Here is a 17876-nt window from a genome sequence, read left to right as displayed (position 1 = left end):
GTGGTATGGCATCCATGTTTCTTTTTTATAATAAAAAAAAAAAAAAAAAAAAAGATTGAAACTTTCCTTTCCGAAACAGCTCAACAGATCGATACGAAACTTTAGAGGTATGATTGACGACCCATGTGGAACAAGTATTGATAACTGATGTCATCAATGATGTGGTTTGGCAGCCATATTGGATTTTAACGAAAACCTTGGGGGGGAGGGGGGGAAAGATCGCATACTCTCAACTGACGAACCAATCAACACAAACCTTTATGAATGTCATTGAGTAGCTATGGAGATTAATGTTTGATCACTAAAATATCATTGGTCACATGGTGTGGCAGCCATATTGGATTGAAGAAAAAGCCTCAAAAATATTTCTGAAACCACTTAGCCGATCGATGTCAAACTTCACATATTTGATTGACTACCATTGGGGCATATATCAGGATAAGGATGATGTCATCGGTCAAGTAGTCTGGCAGCCATATTGGATAGAAAAATGAACCTTATTCAATCGATGCAAAACTTTATATGTGATTGACTACCCAGTGTGAGCGGGGTTTTAAATTTATAAAACATCATCGATCATGTGGTTGGGCAGCCATATTATATGGGAAAAAACAAATCCTTAAAAAAACAAGACAGAAAGTCTTACAGCGGTGCAGCCAGACTTGTAAAATATTATAAACCGCAAACACACCTGATTAGCTTTTTTTAAAGTCGCTAATACTGTTTATAACATTAAACAAAGAAATTTGGAGGAATCTCGACATCTGCGAGGTAAGTTTTACTTGCAGAACTGATGGAAGATCTACTGTAATCTGTATATCCAACAAGGGTTGGGTTAATAACATGCTATCATAAAAACCAAGGCAAATTCCTTACTTCTGCGGTTGTTAGTACCGAACACCGCTTATCATCGATTCATGAACCATACACCACTTCAAACCTTCACGACACTTTGTATTCAAAGTTCACGACACACTGAACTTTGTATTCACGACATTTGGATTAAAGTGTTATGGTCATATTTACGATATTATTATTATTATTACAACTATTATGAAAACGATACTACTGAAACGATACACTACTGTATTAAGAAACCTGGGCTTAATTTGTCCGAAACGGTCCGAAGTTGAGGCATGAAATATAAGGCCTATACGTACTGTTTTGTTGGAAGAGACGTAACGCCGATGCTTTCGATATTTGATAGTCATTTTAACAATCGCTTTGTTTGTTTCACACTGAATGAAAAATGTAAAGGTAGAACATGGTGATTGTGATATATGACAGGTTCGACGATATTGTTACAGACGCGGTTGTGGATGTTAGTTTACCGAGCGGTTTGGTATGACCGCGTCTGCACAGTTTACCCGATTATACTCGAACGTTGGCCGAGTCGCGCTATGCTAAATCAATTAAGGAAAGGACACAACAGCTGGGTTAAATGACACGACACCAGGGGTACAGTTCTCAAGACCTCCGGAGGAGGTTATAATATGGGATATGCGGAACGTTTAGATTACAAGGACAAGAGGGACAGCATAGGAAGGTGGGCACTTAATCACGGCCTTATAGTAGCCCCGACAGACCACAGATAAACAGGACAAAACTGACTCACACAGGGATTGATGGCAAGGAAGGGCAGGTCGTCGATGGTCAGCACAAGGTGCACCTTGGCTCAGGGACAGGATCCACACGGTCCGAAAGATGCAGGGAGGTCTCTCAGCGCTCGGAGGTGGCGACTGGTTCTTCTTCAAGCTGGGGGCGCATCTCTGACGTCACGTCCGGTAAGTCGCTGCGTATATCCGGCGGGGAGTGACACGCCCTCGGCTCGTTAGCTCCGCCCCAGATGGAATCGGCCCACCGCTTCTTATTGGGTGCTGGGGGTTACCGGGCTCCGCCCTTGACGAGGGGCCGACAGTCAGCCCCTTCGTGGTAACCCCGCCGGAGCACATGGGCAATGGCGGCTAACCAAGCCGGAGTGAGGACGCACACTCCCCGCGCGCTGTTGTTGTAGTTGTTGTTGTTGTTGTTGTTGTTGTGGTTTCATGAGGAAGATGGGAGGAGGTATGGGGAGGTCCTAAACTCACTACTGGTGCCATACAATCACATTCTGGTGCAACGAAGAGTCAGAATTAATGGAAACGAGTCCTTAACTGACATAGACTAAGAATAACTAGCAAGAGGTCCTATAGTTGTCTACGTGAGATGCGGTGAACCTGGGCACGACAGTTAATGGGGGAAAAAGGGGAAGGTCGGTTCTACAGAGTGTTGTTTACAGACAATGGGACTAGGGAATGGGGGATTGGGGATAGTTGGGGAGTATTGGGGAAATAGGGGAATATTTACAAGCGGATATGGAGGCCAAATCCCATATCCGCAACAATATGTTGGGCCTGAACGAAATTGGAATCAAAATGCCGGTGTGGAGAGTCAGCTGCCATACTGCCTTAATGACATCATAAGTAATCACATCACCCTGTCATGTGACCAGATCCTCAGCTCTGATTGATATACGTTTGAGGGGACATACATACAGATGGACAAACACTGTTCTAGAGGGCTAAGCCGTAAAAAAAATCTCTTCTTCGAAACTGCTTAAACTGTCTGGGATCCGAGGCCTGGAAATGTGTAAAAAAGTGATTTTGAAGTGACACCCCTGCTATAAAATGTTTGACCCCTAGATCATGTCTGTGGGGGTGTTAGCCACCAGAAAAGTGACTTTAGCAAGGTAGTTTGGATTGCGCGAATTCTGTAGGTACGTTTTTAAACTTGGGGCGTCAACTGTAAAAAAGCAAGAAATTTAGGGGTAGGGGAAATTCAATTGACCATATATCCCATAATACAAGGGTGAGTGCAACAAATTACCACTCATTCTTTTTGTTATAAAGTTGGCTTTTATATGAAACATGATTCAACGTGATTGGACCATCCATGAGGTCAGCAGAGGTCAAAAGGTCACGGAAAGTGGGTTAAGCTGAAAATGTAGCTCCTTTATCAAATAATTCACATATGTATATGTCACAATATGTTCTTTGTATCCCTCTACTGTTTCTGGCCTATATTGATCGTAATAGTGATGGTTTACTGTGGTGGTTGATGCTTTTCATCTTTTGTGTGGTGCTAGGGATTATTATGCTACATTTGTTTCAGCAACTTGCTTCACTCTTGCTGATCTTTCTGATTACCATCGATCTTCAGCCTCCCTAGCTGGAGCAAGCTTCCTTCTTGTCAATTATTATTTACCACTCAACCAACGACATATCGAAATTCCCGTGTGGAAGCACTGAATGACATATCGAAAGTGAAACCGGTAGCCATATTCCTTTTTCTGTCAGGAGCTGAATGGAATGCTGATTCCCGTCCAAAAACTGTAAAGTAAGAGCGAAATATGAACTTGGAATAGTTAGATAAGAACATTATAAAGTTAGGAATATTTTGTACATATTTTCCTGTCATTCAAGCAATTAACGGAAGGAAATCTCATTCCCTTTCACAAAGCCCGAAACAAGTGTGTGTCCACCCTCAGGAGAGCCAGGAAACAATATCTCTCCGTTCTCAAGACCGAACTCTCTTATCTGTCTCCCTCTTCCAAATCCTGGTGGCGTCTGGTCAAATCCGTTTCTGGTGTTTGTTCCCCCTCCATCCCCTCCCTTACCTCAAACGGCTACACAGCTGACTCCGCACGTGAAAAAGCTGAATGCCTCAACTCTGTGTTTGCCTCTAAATCTTGTGTCCCAAACCCATCCCTCTCTGTACCCACCATACCCAGTCGTACCCTGCTGCTCCTGGACTCCGTGTCCTTTCCTCCTGACAAGGTGGAAAAGTTTCTGTCAACCCTCGACTCTGATTCTGCAACTGGACCCGACGGCATCAGCCCACGGGTCCTAAAATCCTGCTCTGCTGCTCTATCTCACCCTCTCTCTGTTCTCTTCACCCTCTCTTTTGCTCAAGGTCAACTGCCATCTGCTTGGAAATCAGCCAACATCACCGCTTTGCACAAAAAAGGTGCAAAAACAGATCCTAGCAACTACAGACCAATCAGCCTTCTCCCAATTATCAGCAAAGTCATGGAATCCATCATTGCTTCGGATATGAAATCTTTCCTCTTCTCCAATGGCTTGATCTCTGATCATCAATTTGGTTTCAGACCAGGTCACTCTACTCTGGACATGCTGCTTCTGCTGTCTCAACAATGGATGGAGGTCCTCAATGCCAAACAGGAAATTAGAGCTGTCTCCCTCGACATATCACGTGCCTTCGACACGGTCTGGCACCCCGCTCTGCTCACCAAACTCTCCTCCTTTGGTATCCATGGAAATCTCCACGCATGGCTGGCGGACTTCCTCTCTAGTCGTCGTCAACGTGTGGCCCTGAATGGGTTTCTCTCATCTCCTCTTCCTGTTCAGGCTGGAGTTCCCCAAGGCAGTGTTCTGGGCCCCGTGCTTTTTCTGGTCTTCATCAATGATCTCTCTGACTCTCTCGAAAATCCTCTCTATCTCTTTGCTGATGACTCCACTCTCTGCCGCTCCATTCCTCTTCCCTCAGATCGGCAGTCTGCTGCCTCCTCACTCTCTGAAGACCTGGACAAAATCACAGACTGGTCAAACAAGTGGAACATGTCTTTCAATCCTGACAAATCTCACACTCTTACTATGTCTCTCCGAAAAGATCGACTGGACAACCCTCCCATCTACTTTCTCAACAATCCTCTCCAAGAAGTTCTGTCGCTCAAGATTTTGGGTCTCACTATCTGCCATGATCTTTCTTGGGAAAACCACATTTCCAAGCTGGCCTCCAAAGCCAGTCGCCGACTGGGCATCCTCCGTCGTGCGAAGTCCTTCCTCGGCACACCTGAGCTCCTCACCACATACAAGGCTTTCATCCGCAGCTCAATGGAATACTGTTCTCCCCTATGGGCCGGTGCTCCTGCCTCACACCTAGCTCGGCTTCACGCTGTTGAAACCAAAGCTTTCAGAATTATTGGAATCTCCCGCGATGAAGCTATCTCTGAGGGCCTTTCACTCACTCACCGCAGGCAGGTAGGTGGTCTTTCTGTCTTCTACCGACTCCTCTCCGGCCTTGCACCCCCAGCTCTCTCTGTGCTCTGTCCCCCAAATATTCCTACAGGTCGCACAAGATCTGCCAGCAACCCTCTGATGGTTAAACTGCCGAAATCTCGGCTCTCTGCTCACCTTCACTCTTTCATTCCTCTTTTCTCCCGCCTCTGGAACAAACTCCCTCACTCCCTTCAATCCCACTCCTCCCTCCAGGTCTTTAAAACAGCTGTTCACCACCATCTTATCTTCCCCCATCCAAAACCTTGATCTTTTCTACCCCCGCTAATTCACCCCAGATCCACCTTGTTTGAAATTCCAACTTCTTTCCTGGAAGTCCTGGCAGTGTCCATATGTTTTATACCTCTCCCACCGCCCCCTTCCCATGCCCCCCCCCCCCCCCCCCCACCAAAGCCCTCGCCCTCTCTCAGATCTCTCGATGTCTCCATGTCTCTCGGTCCCTGCTCTCAAATGTTGTGTTTGTGTCCTTCCCCCTCTCTCACGAACTTGTCTACCGCTCCCGATGTTATATGTTTTATGTGTCGGTTTGTCTTTCTGTGTGATTAATGTTCGCTCTTTCACGAGCCTCGATCTTGTATACAAAAAATAAATAAATAAAAAATAAAAAAAAAAAATTATCGGTTTTACTTTATCGGTTCACTAGCGTTCGAGAGAAAAGTCTTAGTAAATTTGACTAGTTTCCTCATTGATTATTTTCCACATGTTTTCCTGTCATTCAAGCAATTATCGGTTTTTTTTTTGTATACTGAATCGAGGCTCGTGAAAGAGCTAACATTTATTTCACAAACAAATCAACCAGACAAACAAAATATACAAAAAGAGGGAGCGGAAGACAAGATGGGGAGAGAAGGGGAAGCACACAACCACAACATTTGAGAGCAGGGAGAAGTGTGGGAGGGAGAGGGCTTGGGGGCAGGAGGCGTGGGAAGGGGAATTTACTAGCGTTCGAGAGAAAAGTATAGGTAAATTTGACTAGTTTCCTCATTAAATTTCGAAATGTTATAACGTTGTGAAATCATGATATTTACGAATCTAATATATTTCACAGTCGACCCTGATTTACTACACGTGATGGTGTTGATTGGTTTTGTGTGGCGTGGGGAATATGTTTCATTCTGGCCTGGCACCAGGTTCGCCCAAAGATTCGCCTGATGCGAATACAACATTATTAATTTTGTTCCATTTGTGGATTGTATGAAGTCTTAGTGTCTTTTTATTTCTTACAGGTGCTGACCCCCGGCGTATAAAGATGGAACCGGTGGCTGTGATAGCAGGTAAAGGAAACAAACGCAAACTCTCTTCTCGTGTAAGTGACTATTCGAAATGTATCGTCTGCCAAAGTACAACAGATGATCAGGGACCTCTGTGTAACCTGACGAAGAGAGGGTTCACAACATTCAAGAACGCGGTGGAAATAAGGAAGGATGACGTTTACAGCAGAGTGTGGGACGATCTGCAGAATCAGGACCAATTTCTTTCAAAAGGACCAATGTGTCACGAAAAATGCCACAGTAGTTACACCCTCAAACGGACTTTGGACAATCTAGTATCCGCCAAATGGTTTAAAGCCGAGCAAGGAGAAACATCAGGTGAACGGGAGGCAGGAGGAGTTTAACGGACTTTAAGACTTGTCCGTTTGCTTCCTTATTTACACCTTATTGCTTCAAAAAGGGGACCAAAAAACAACAACCACGGTTCCCGAAAAAGGCCAACCCCCGCGAAAAATGGCCTCTAAAGGTGGTTATTATTTTTATATAAGGCAGTGTGTTTCCTGTGTGAAAGGGAACGCGATTCCAAAGGCGATAGGACATTAACTTTAGTCAGTACAGTTGACAGGCAGAAGTCAATCCATGATAAGGCAAAGGTGTTGAGGGATGAGGCGGTCCTTTTGAAAATTGAGGGCCATGGTGATTATTGTCTTGACCTCATAGCTAACGATTTCCGCTATCACTTGAGGTGTATGAACAATTTCATGAACAGACGATGTAAAGCTTCGGAACAGACATGTGACAGTAAAGGTGTCACTGAATATGACAAAGGCTTCCAAATGCTTGTTTCAGAAATTTCACCTGGACTTCTTATTAACAAGCATGTCTACCACCTTGGCCAGCTGACCAATAGATTTACAGAACTTCTCTCACAACAGGATGTAGTCAGTAAGAAACCCTACAGAACTGATAGGTTGAAAAAGCGATTGTTGAAGCACTTCGAGTCTGACATTCAGGTCATCACATTGAAGGGTAGAGATACGTTAATAAGTGCATCTTCTTTGACCGTCAAAGAGCTCTGTGATGAAGTAGTCTCTCTGCAGACTGAATTAGATGAGTGTGAGCTTCTTCCAGATGACGAGGAAGAGGAGGTACTGCTCACAAACGTGTCAAACAGTTCATACCACGTGGCAAAACACTTGAGGGCTGAAGTGAAAAAATTCGGAAAGGTGGGGTGTGCAATCCCAGTCAGTGATGAAATTGAAATATCATATGAAGGTGCCTCTAGTCAAGTCCCGGTCGACTTGTACAATCACTTGGCATGGTTACTAACAGAGGGAGATGAGTGTCTCGGTGAAGATGGCAAAGTCGAGCTTACCAAAGATGATGAAGAGAAGGTACTGAATTTGGCACAGGACATTGTAGGATGTCTTAGCAGGCAGCCACTTCCCAAACACATCGGTGTTGCCCTACATATTCTGAAGCAAACACGTAGTAAAAACCTTGTGACAATGATTAACAAATTTGGACACTGCATCAGTTATCCCACTGCTCAGCGACACATCACAACAGCCGCCAATGATGTTTCTGAACGAGAAGAAAGGGAAGGGTTGTTCATTCCAACAAACATCACACCAGGACACTTTACCCACTACGCATTGGATAACTTAAACTTCCATTCAGAGACACAAGATGGTGGTAGTTTTGATGCTACAACAAATATAATTTATCAGTACACATTTGAGGGAGAAAGAAGTGGGGAGGTAGTGGGGGCAGTGCCCCTTAAGAAAACCAGGAAACTGACTATCAGTGAACCAGACAAATTCGTTCCAGTAAGTAGTAAACTGACACTGAAGGACAGAAGACAGGCTAGGTCATTACGTGATATTGAACTTCCTCATGATGACAAGGGGGGAAGCCTGCTTTCTAGCTGACAAGAACATCGTTTGGTTCCGACTGAGGATGTATCCAACACAGTTGATGACGGGTGAAAACGACAAGGACACTGGTAGCCTGACATGGAGCAGCTTCTTTGAATACAGTTCTGGGCAACATACAGAGAAAACAAAGATTGGTTATGGACCATTGCTTCCACAAAACCCAACCAACGCAGATGTAGTCCAGACCTCATTGGACTACTTTGTCTCCTTGAGTCTTAAGATGGGTCAGGCTAAGACGATGGTGACTTGTGACCAGGCGATATATGACAGAGTAAAGGGGTTGTTTAGGAAGGAATTGGAAAAGTACAAAGATGTTATTGTTCGACTTGGAGGATTCCATATTGCCCAGAACTTCTTGGGATCTATTGGATTTTTCATAATGGAGAGTGGCATAGAGGACATTCTGGTTTCTAGTGATATCTGTGGTCGAGGTACAGCCAATAAAGTCATGGCAGGAAAAGATGATTATAAGATGGTCCGTTATCATTCATGGTTGAGTGAGGCATTGTTCATGCTGAAGTGGGAGGCATTTGAGAAATGGCTGTTGTTCGAGAAGAATGAGGAGACACTTTCTTTGCTTTCGTCTCTGCTTGAAAGTCTTAGAAATGCCTTTGACAGGAAAGAGAAGGACGAATTTGCTGCACTCATGAAGGAAGTCATGAAATGCCTAGAGTCACTGGAGTCGCTCTGGGGAGATTTTGAGAAGGGATTAGGAGTGACAGCCCATCTTTGGAGCATGTACATAGACATGGTGCTTATCCTAAGGCGTTACATCCATGCTGAGAGCTGGGCTGTGGCAACAGCACTTACAAGAGGTACAGAATATGCTACCCTATACCATTGCTTCCGGCCATAGTAAGTACATGTCCTGCCTTCCGATCTATCTCAGTGAGATGCAAAAGCTTCCAGAAACAGCACCAGAAGTGCACGAGGAGTTTGCAGCTGGCAAATTCACAGTTCACCAGACTGCAGGAGACTTTAATGGTGTGTGGACAGACCTTGCCCTTGAACAGACCTACAATAGGGAAGGCAAAACAAGCCTCTTTAAGGGTATAACACAGTCTGAATCAGCACGAGAAAAGTACATCAAGGCTCTACCGTTCATGACCTCTGTCTCTGAAAGTGTAAAACAGATGGCACACATGGCCTCGCCGCAATCTGACCACCACGAGAAGCTGAGGAAAGACGACATGGAAGCCGTGTTGCAGATCAAACGGACCGTGGAAGAGAAGATGCAAAACCCATTCGATCCTTCACTTGCGACAGATAAACTAATGAACATATCCACAGGTCAGATTCTTGCAGCAACTACCCTGGTAGATGCCAAACGTCTAGGCTTGGAGGCAATGGATGCTGCCACGACGACGAATGCAGACAGGATTGTCCAACCGAAGATAGAAACATTCGCCACGCATCTGAAGAAAAGTAAGAAAAAGATGGACACTGTGAAAGAAGTCATCAGAGAGGAGAGTGCAGTGACAAGGGCACTTTGTTTCGCACAGGACCTGAGTGATGAGGCACGGACTGAGGCATTTAGTTACGAATGGCTTGAGTACCCTCCCTCGTTGTTTGAGCCAGAGAAGAATGGATTTTCCATGCGGAAAGGTTGCAAATCCAACTATCTATCCACTCTACAGGCAGAGGTTGCCGAGTCATGGGAACCGTTAAAAGAGTTGCCTCCTTCTGCATCTGATGCAGTTTATGTAGTCGATGCAATGGCATTCATCCAGCGGTTCAACACACTTGGTTCGAGTACATTTGACCAACTTCAGGAAAGGTACAGGAACAAACTCTTGAACATGAAACGCAGACATTGCACTGAAGTGCATTTCGTGGGCGATCAATATGATTTTGGGTTAAAGAGTCTAAAAGGGGATGAACGCCAGAGACGGGAGTCAAATACCAACTTGCTAGAGTTTGTTCCAGCGGACATCATGAAAATCCCTGATTGGAACACATTCCTGTCAAACCCTTGTAACAAGACCAATCTGCTGTCGTATCTTGCTTCACATTGGTCCCAGGAGTCATCCTGGCCTGATGGCTTCTGCCTGGTCCTTGGGGTCAACGCCCAGGCAACTCAACTCGTGTGACGCAGACGGAACATACCAATGTTGATGAGCTGTACTGCCCTAACCACGAGGAGGCGGACACCAGAATCTTTGCTCACATTGCTAGCTGTGACAACAGCGTAGTTGTCATTCAGGCTACAGATACAGATATCATCGTCTTGTCAATGTATCATTTCCCTCGGTTGACAAACGTTGTTGAGTTATGGGTGGAAAAGGATGATCTGTTCCTCCCCATCCATGACTTGGTGAATGAGTTGGCCAAAGCAGTTGGAAAGGACGTATTGGCACTCACAGACACACTGCTCATCTCCTACATTCTGTCAGGTTGTGATTCGGTGAGCTATCCTTTCAAACGGGGTAAGAAGAGAGCAGTGAAAGTCGCACTCCAGCATGTTGACAAACAGCCAGCGTTGTCCAATTTCATCCGACATGAATCCGGACCTTCTGCACATGATCAGGTGATAACTGAAGCATGAAGCTTCTTTTGTGATCTCTACGGCAAGCCAGGGTATTCATCCCTGGATAAGCTCCGCGCCCACTTGTTTGCATCTAGCAAACTAGATCTGCGCTCCCTTCCTCCAACAGAAGATGCTTTTGACTTCCACGTTCTCAGGAGCCTTTGTCAGATCAGCTTATACAAGCAAGCTTCACTCAGCAATCCAGTGCTTCTTCCACCTGAAGAGTATGGCAGGAGTGTGGATGGTGACAGGTTAATTCCTGACATGAAGAGCAAGCCATCAAAGCCTTCTGCTGTGAAGTTGAAGTACTGCAAATGTAAGAAGAAACCGAACTGCCTGAGGAATTGCCCTTGTGCGAAAGCTGGAGTACCATGCATCATTGCATGTGCCTGCAATGGCGACAGAGAAAAATGTGGACGGCTTCTGACTGATGACGGTGATGATGATGAGTAAATAGAGGTAATGACACTTTTCCAGACAGTATGTGGTATGACTTGTCGTTTTAAAACATGTTGAAGAGTACCGTGCAAATATATAGTGTGAATGCCCGATTTTGGTGATTTTTTTAAAGTTATGCAAATCTAAAGTGACATACATACCAGTAAGTTAAGTTCAGTCGGGGCATTTCTTTCCCAAAAACATCAGAGGGGTACAAACAACATATTTTGGGTGTAAAAGTTTGGCTATATTGAGCTTGAAGTAGGAAAAATGTGATTTTATTTACTAAAGGAGCTAAACTTTTAGCTTAACCCACTTTCCGTGACCTTTTGACCTCTGCTGACCTCATGGATGGTCCAATTACGTTGAATCATGTTTCATATAAAAGCCAACTTTATAACAAAAAGAATGAGTGGTAATTTGTTGCACTCACCCCTGTATTATGGGATATATGGTCAATTGAATTTCCCCTACCCCTAAATTTCTTGCTTTTTTACAGTTGACGCCCCAAGTTAAAAAATGTCCCTACAGAATTCGCGCAATCCAAACTACCTTGCTAAAGTCACTTTTCTGGTGGCTAACACCCCCCACAGACATGATCTAGGCTAGGGGTCAAACATTTTATAGCAGGGGTGTCACTTCAAAATCAAATTTTGAGGTCTCGGATCCCAGACTATTAACAGATCAATGTGAAACTTTATATATACACAAAGAATTCAGTTAAGCACCCCCCCCCCCCCCGTTTTTTTACAACCTCGCACATTACAAGTTTGTTGTCGTCAAAACAGTGTAATATACCCATGATATTGCTATATTTTCCGGAGAAGTGATATTATGGTCACATAAAAACATAACAATCATGCCGTTTTCAATATTTTATTCTGAATAATTTAAGGTGAAATTTTTTGGGAATTTTAGGCATATTTTCACCTCAATTTAAGTATGGAGCTATAGGTCCATCACGGACAGTGTGGATGACGTTTATGTTTTCTAACGTACAGTCATTGTTCTGAGAAGACCTCTAGCGATCTTTGCGTCAATAACGTGTGTAGGACCCACGTGATCGGATCACTGACTCAACCCTACGTCTCATAGACCCTGTAAGCCGTCGTATGCGTTGCTGTGGCAGGTTGTTCCATTCCCGATGTAATGCACGTTCCAATTCATCCAGATTGGCTATTGGAGGGACCATCCTCGCAATTTGTCGTCCCAACATGTCCCAAACGTGCTCGAGGGGGTTCAACCTGCCACAGCAACGCATACGACGGCTTACAGGGTCTATGAGACGTAGGGTTGAGTCAGTGATCCGATCACGTGGGTCCTACACACGTTATTGACGCAAAGATCGCTAGAGGTCTTCTCAGAACAATGACTGTACGTTAGAAAACATAAACGTCATCCACACTGTCCGTGATGGACCTATAGCTCCATACTTAAATTGAGGTGAAAATATGCCTAAAATTCCCAAAAAATTTCACCTTAAATTATTCAGAATAAAATATTGAAAACGGCATGATTGTTATGTTTTTATGTGACCATATTATCACTTCTCCAGAAAATATAGCAATATCATGGGTATATTACACTGTTTTGACGACAACAAACTTGTAATGTGCGAGGTTGTAAAAAAACGGGGGGGGTGCTTAACTTAATTCTTTGTGTATATATATATGTATGTATATATATATATATATATATTCTTCTTCTGCCAAATATATATATATATATATATATATATATATATATATATATATATATATATATATATATATATTCTTCTTCTGCCAAATATATATATATATATATATATGTATATATATATATATATATATATATATATATATATATATATATATATATATATATATATATATATATATATATATATATATGATCGACTAACCATGATAAATCTATCTATAATTCCAGTAATCTCTGTTTGTACGTTTGTCTGTGACCGCTGTTTCTCGACAACCACGGGTCCGATATACTTTTAACTTGCCAGGTATATTGCTGGGAACCCGAGGATGTGCCTTTTCAAGGTTTCATATTAATCGGACAATTACTTACCGAGCTATGTCCAAAAAACGATTCAACCAATCAGAGAGCAGCGAACTATACGCGTGTGCCGAACGTGGCGGACACACTCTGCCTCGGATGGCACATTTGAGAGCGTATTCATTTATTTCACGTTTGCAAACTATGTTGGCGTTAAACTATGTTTTAAAACTAATAAAAACGAATTTGCGATTCATTCGCTTTCCTGCGCGTTTGTGCACGCGATGGCGATTTCTTTACCAAACTCCGGAAGCCGTTCGCTTTGGACCAAACCATTTCATGTAAATAGAGGGGGGGGATATAATTTTAGATATAGATATAGTACGGGCAATGCCCTAGTAAAGTTTGATTACTAAAATGTCAGGTTATAAACATGGTCTGGCAGCTAAAACCTTTAAAAATCTTCTTCTGCCAAACCGCTGAACCTAATGATGTGAAACCTTCAGTATATCATAAAGTACCCATGGTGATAAAAGTTCGATAACTAAAACAATCGGTGAAGTGGTTTCAAAGAAAAAGGTTTTTAAAGGTTTTTCTTCAATCCAATATGGCTACCAAACCATGTAACCGATGATGTCATTGTTTTGAAACCTTTTTCCCCATGGGTAGTGGATGATATATTTGAAGTTTCATATCATTTGATGAAATGGTTCCAGATCAAAAAAAAAAATTTTTATGTTTTCCTTCGATCCGATATTGCCACCAACCTGTGTGAATTAAGATGTCATATTTATCCAACTATATTCCTCGTGGCTCCCAGTTTTGTAAGCGCCCACGTAGAAATCACTGAGCTCACAGTTATCAGGGGAAGTTCTTGGAATGGACTAGCCATGAGAAATATAGTTTGATAAAAATGACGTAATATGACGGCATCATCATTGCAACTGGCTCATGGGATGGCATAGTCTTTGGAACGGGCAGCGTGAGATGGCATAGTCATTGCAACGGCATCGTTCGGTACCCAGAATAACTGCTCGCCTTTATAAGCGGCAGTTCAAGTTGGAACTATCATTGGAAATTTAATGGAAAGCAGTTCTTGGCAAACAAGGCATAAAAGCATAAAAATTTGGTGGAATCCAAACTCACAACAACAACAACAACATGCATTTTAAAGGCAATTTTCCCGAATAGAGCGGGGGTTAGCCTTGCGGTCCCCATGACAATCTTCTCCATTTTGCCCTATTTTCTGCATCTCTCCTTGTTAACCCCCTTGCCCGCATTTCTTCTTCCACCATCTTTAGCCAAGTCTTTCTCGGTCTTCCCCGTCCTCTACTTCCTTCTACATTCATTTCCATCACTCTTCTCAACCAGTCACTTTCATCCTTCCTCAACACATGACCAAACCATCTCAACCTGTTCCTCTTCACAGCATCAATCACAGGCTCTATTCCCATCATCTTTCGCAATTCATCATTTGTCTTCCTCTCAACGATACCCCACACATCTGTCGAACCATTCGCATTTCCACCCTTTCCAACCTTCGTTGCTGCTCTACATTCATGACCCATGTCTCGCTCCCATAAATCATAACACTTCTCACACATGCAGCATACACCTTTCCCTTCAGCTTCAACGACACTCCCCTCATCATCAGCACGCCACTCAGTTCCCGAAACTTCTTCCATGCACATCTCACTCTAGCAACCGTTGCCGAGTCTGATCCACCTTCTCCATTCAGCATGTCTCCGAGGTAGCAAAATGTTTTCACACCTTCCAGCTTCACGCCGTCTCCAAGATCCAACTCAACATTTCCTCCATCTGCAGCTCCCTCTGTGCACACCTTACATTTGAATGTAGCTGCCACACTGGTTAATGACCCTCTCAGACCACTACATTTTTGATGAACCCACTCAGCGCACATTGTACATTGAATGGAGTTCACTCCGACACCCTTCCTACACACAGCACAGGGCCACTTCCCAGTTCTTTCCACCTCACCACATGCTTTACCACTTGCCATCACCTTCGTCTTTCCGATATTCACCTTCAGACCTTTTGTCTCCATACATTCCTTCCACTTGTTCATCTTTTCCTTCAGTCCATCCATACTTTCCGCAATCAACACCAGATCATCTGCATACAACAACTCCCACGGTAAACCCTCCTTTACGTTCTGAAGCACCTCCATCACAGCTACAAATAGTAGTGGACTTAGTACCGACCCCTGATGCACTCCCACCTTCACCTCAAACTCACCACTGTTCCCGTCCTTCGTCCTTACAGCTGTGCGCGCTCTTTTGTACATTGCCATCACTACTCTGATCAACCATTCCTCCACTCCTAACTTCCTCAATCCCCATGTCAATACTTTGCGTGGAACACTATCGAATGCTTTCTCCAGATCAACAAACCCAAGAAACAACTTCTTCCTCTTCTCCATGTACTTCTCCTGCAACTGCCTCACAATGAAAAGCGCGTCTGTCGTTCCTCTTCCTGGCATAAATCCAAACTGCATTTCGTCGATCTTCACTTTCTTCCTTATCCTCCTCTCCAACACCCTTTCCAATACCTTCATTCCATGCTCCAATAACTTTATCGCTCGGTACGAGCCACACTCCAGAGGGTCACCTTTCCCCTTGTATAGAGGGATGAGGGTACTCAGTTCCCAATCCACTGGAATGCGGCCTTCTTTCACCACCAGATTACAGATCTCTGTCATTCTCTTCACACCCCAACTTCCTGCTGCCTTCAACATATCTCCCACAACTCCCGTTGGCCCTCCCGCTTTTCTACTCTTCATTGCTTTTTTCGCTTCCTCAACACCCTTCTCAGTTATCTTCTCTGCCGGTCCTAAAACTGGGTTACTCTCTATGTTGCCATCCCATTCATTCTCTGTATTCAACAGCATTTCCATATATCTTTTCCATCTTCGTTTGATTCCATCTGGGTCGACAACGATTTGTCCCACTTCATCCTTCAAGCAACTCACCCCCATCACATCACACCTCTCTTTCGCTATCTGCTTTGCAATCCCGAATACCGCTCTCTGACCCTCTTCCGAATCCAAGCGTTCTCCGAACATTTTCCTACATGCCTCCTGCGCCTTTGCTACCTCTTTCTTTGCAGCCTTCCTGGCTGCCTTATAACTTTCATGCTCTGCTGTTTCTGCTCCCGTACCCTTCGCCTTCTGCCACTCCTTGAACTTCTTCCTCTTCTCGTCAATCCTCTTTCCAACTTCATCATCCCACCACCATGTTTCCGAGTGCCTCGGTGGTCCTTTTGTCCATCCACATACCTCATCAACGGCTCCCAACAGACTAGCTTTCATTGACATCCAACCACTTTCAAGCTCAACCACATCATCCTCTCTTTTAATGCCTCCCTTACTGTCACCTCTTTCAACCTCCACACCTTCATTCTCGGTTGGTACTTCACCCGCCGAGCTCTCCTCGCACCTTTCACCCTTATGTCGCAGACAACCAAGTGGTGCTGTGAAACAGCCTCCTCCCCCGGGATCACCTTTGTGTCCCAGAGGTGCCCCCTATCTCGCCTACGCACCATCAGGTAGTCAATGGTTGTCGTCGACCCACCTGATGTGTATGTAACAAGCTTATTATCCCCTTTCTGGAACTGAGTATTACAAATCAACAAATCAGCTCCATCAGCAAACTCCAAAATCCTTTCACCTTCTCCATTTCTCACACCATATCCGTAACCCCCATGAACTCCCTCAAAACCATCCAGACTCCTTGCCACATGTCCATTTAGGTCTCCTCCTACCACAACAACTTCCTCCTCTTTCACGTTTTCCATCAGCTTCTCTATCGCACACCAGAACTTGTCCTTCTCTTCATCGCTTCGACCAACCTGCGGAGCATATCCCGAGATGACGTTCACCAAGAGCTTTCCAATCATCATTTTCACCATCATCAACCTATCACTCACTCTTGTCACACTCACCACACTGTCGACAAACTCCTCAAAAACAGGACACCAACACCATTCACGCCCTCCAGGCACCCTTGCCGCATAAACTTGTATTTCTGTCCCTGCCTACCCTTCACCATTCTCACACCACTTCCCTTCCATCTCGTCTCTTGCACACAACATTTGTCCACTCTTCTTCTGACCAATACTTCCACCACTTCTCCTGATCTCCCTGTCATTGTCCCTACATTCCATGTCCCAAACCTCAGAAACCGATCTCCACTTCGGGCTGTACCCTGCCCATATGTAAGTTGTAATTGTCATGGTTCTCTTTTTGAGGCAATGTTTTTTATGGCCGGACGCCCTTCCTGACGCCAACCCTCTTAGTCGTCTCTTACGACACGCAGGGATACGGTGTACCTATTCTAATCCAGGGTACACACTGGGAAACGTTTAAAACATGGAAATTCTGGGGGGGGGGGGGTAGGGGGGCGGCGTTATCATCATGGCTACGGTTTAAACATATTTAAATAATATTTAAACAAAACCATGAAAAATAATCTGGGAAAAGTCTCTAAGTGAGAACGTGGATTTGAGAAAGAAGGAGCAGAGGTGGAAGAAAAACGAGATATAGGGGGGGGGGGGCACAAGTCGAGACGAGGAGAGCGAACAAGCACGTCTCCGGGAGGAGAGAAAGAATTAATATAGAATTTTTTTGTTTATTTTGTTTTTAAAACATTGGACAAAGGGTAAGATGTTCGTG

General features: G+C 44.2%; 1 protein-coding gene across 1 annotated transcript in view; it reads right to left on the bottom strand.

Annotated features, from left to right (window-relative positions):
* LOC137428694 (uncharacterized) overlaps positions 1-17876 on the bottom strand; it is a 111113-nt gene that overhangs the window by 84988 nt on the left and 8249 nt on the right. The gene's annotated exons all lie outside the window — the stretch shown is intronic.

The sequence above is a fragment of the Myxine glutinosa genome, chromosome 5, assembly GCF_964187855.1.
Source record: "Myxine glutinosa chromosome 5, kmMyxGlut1.1, whole genome shotgun sequence".
NCBI lineage: Eukaryota > Metazoa > Chordata > Myxini > Myxiniformes > Myxinidae > Myxine > Myxine glutinosa.
This window is presented reverse-complemented; position numbering and strand designations above follow the sequence as displayed.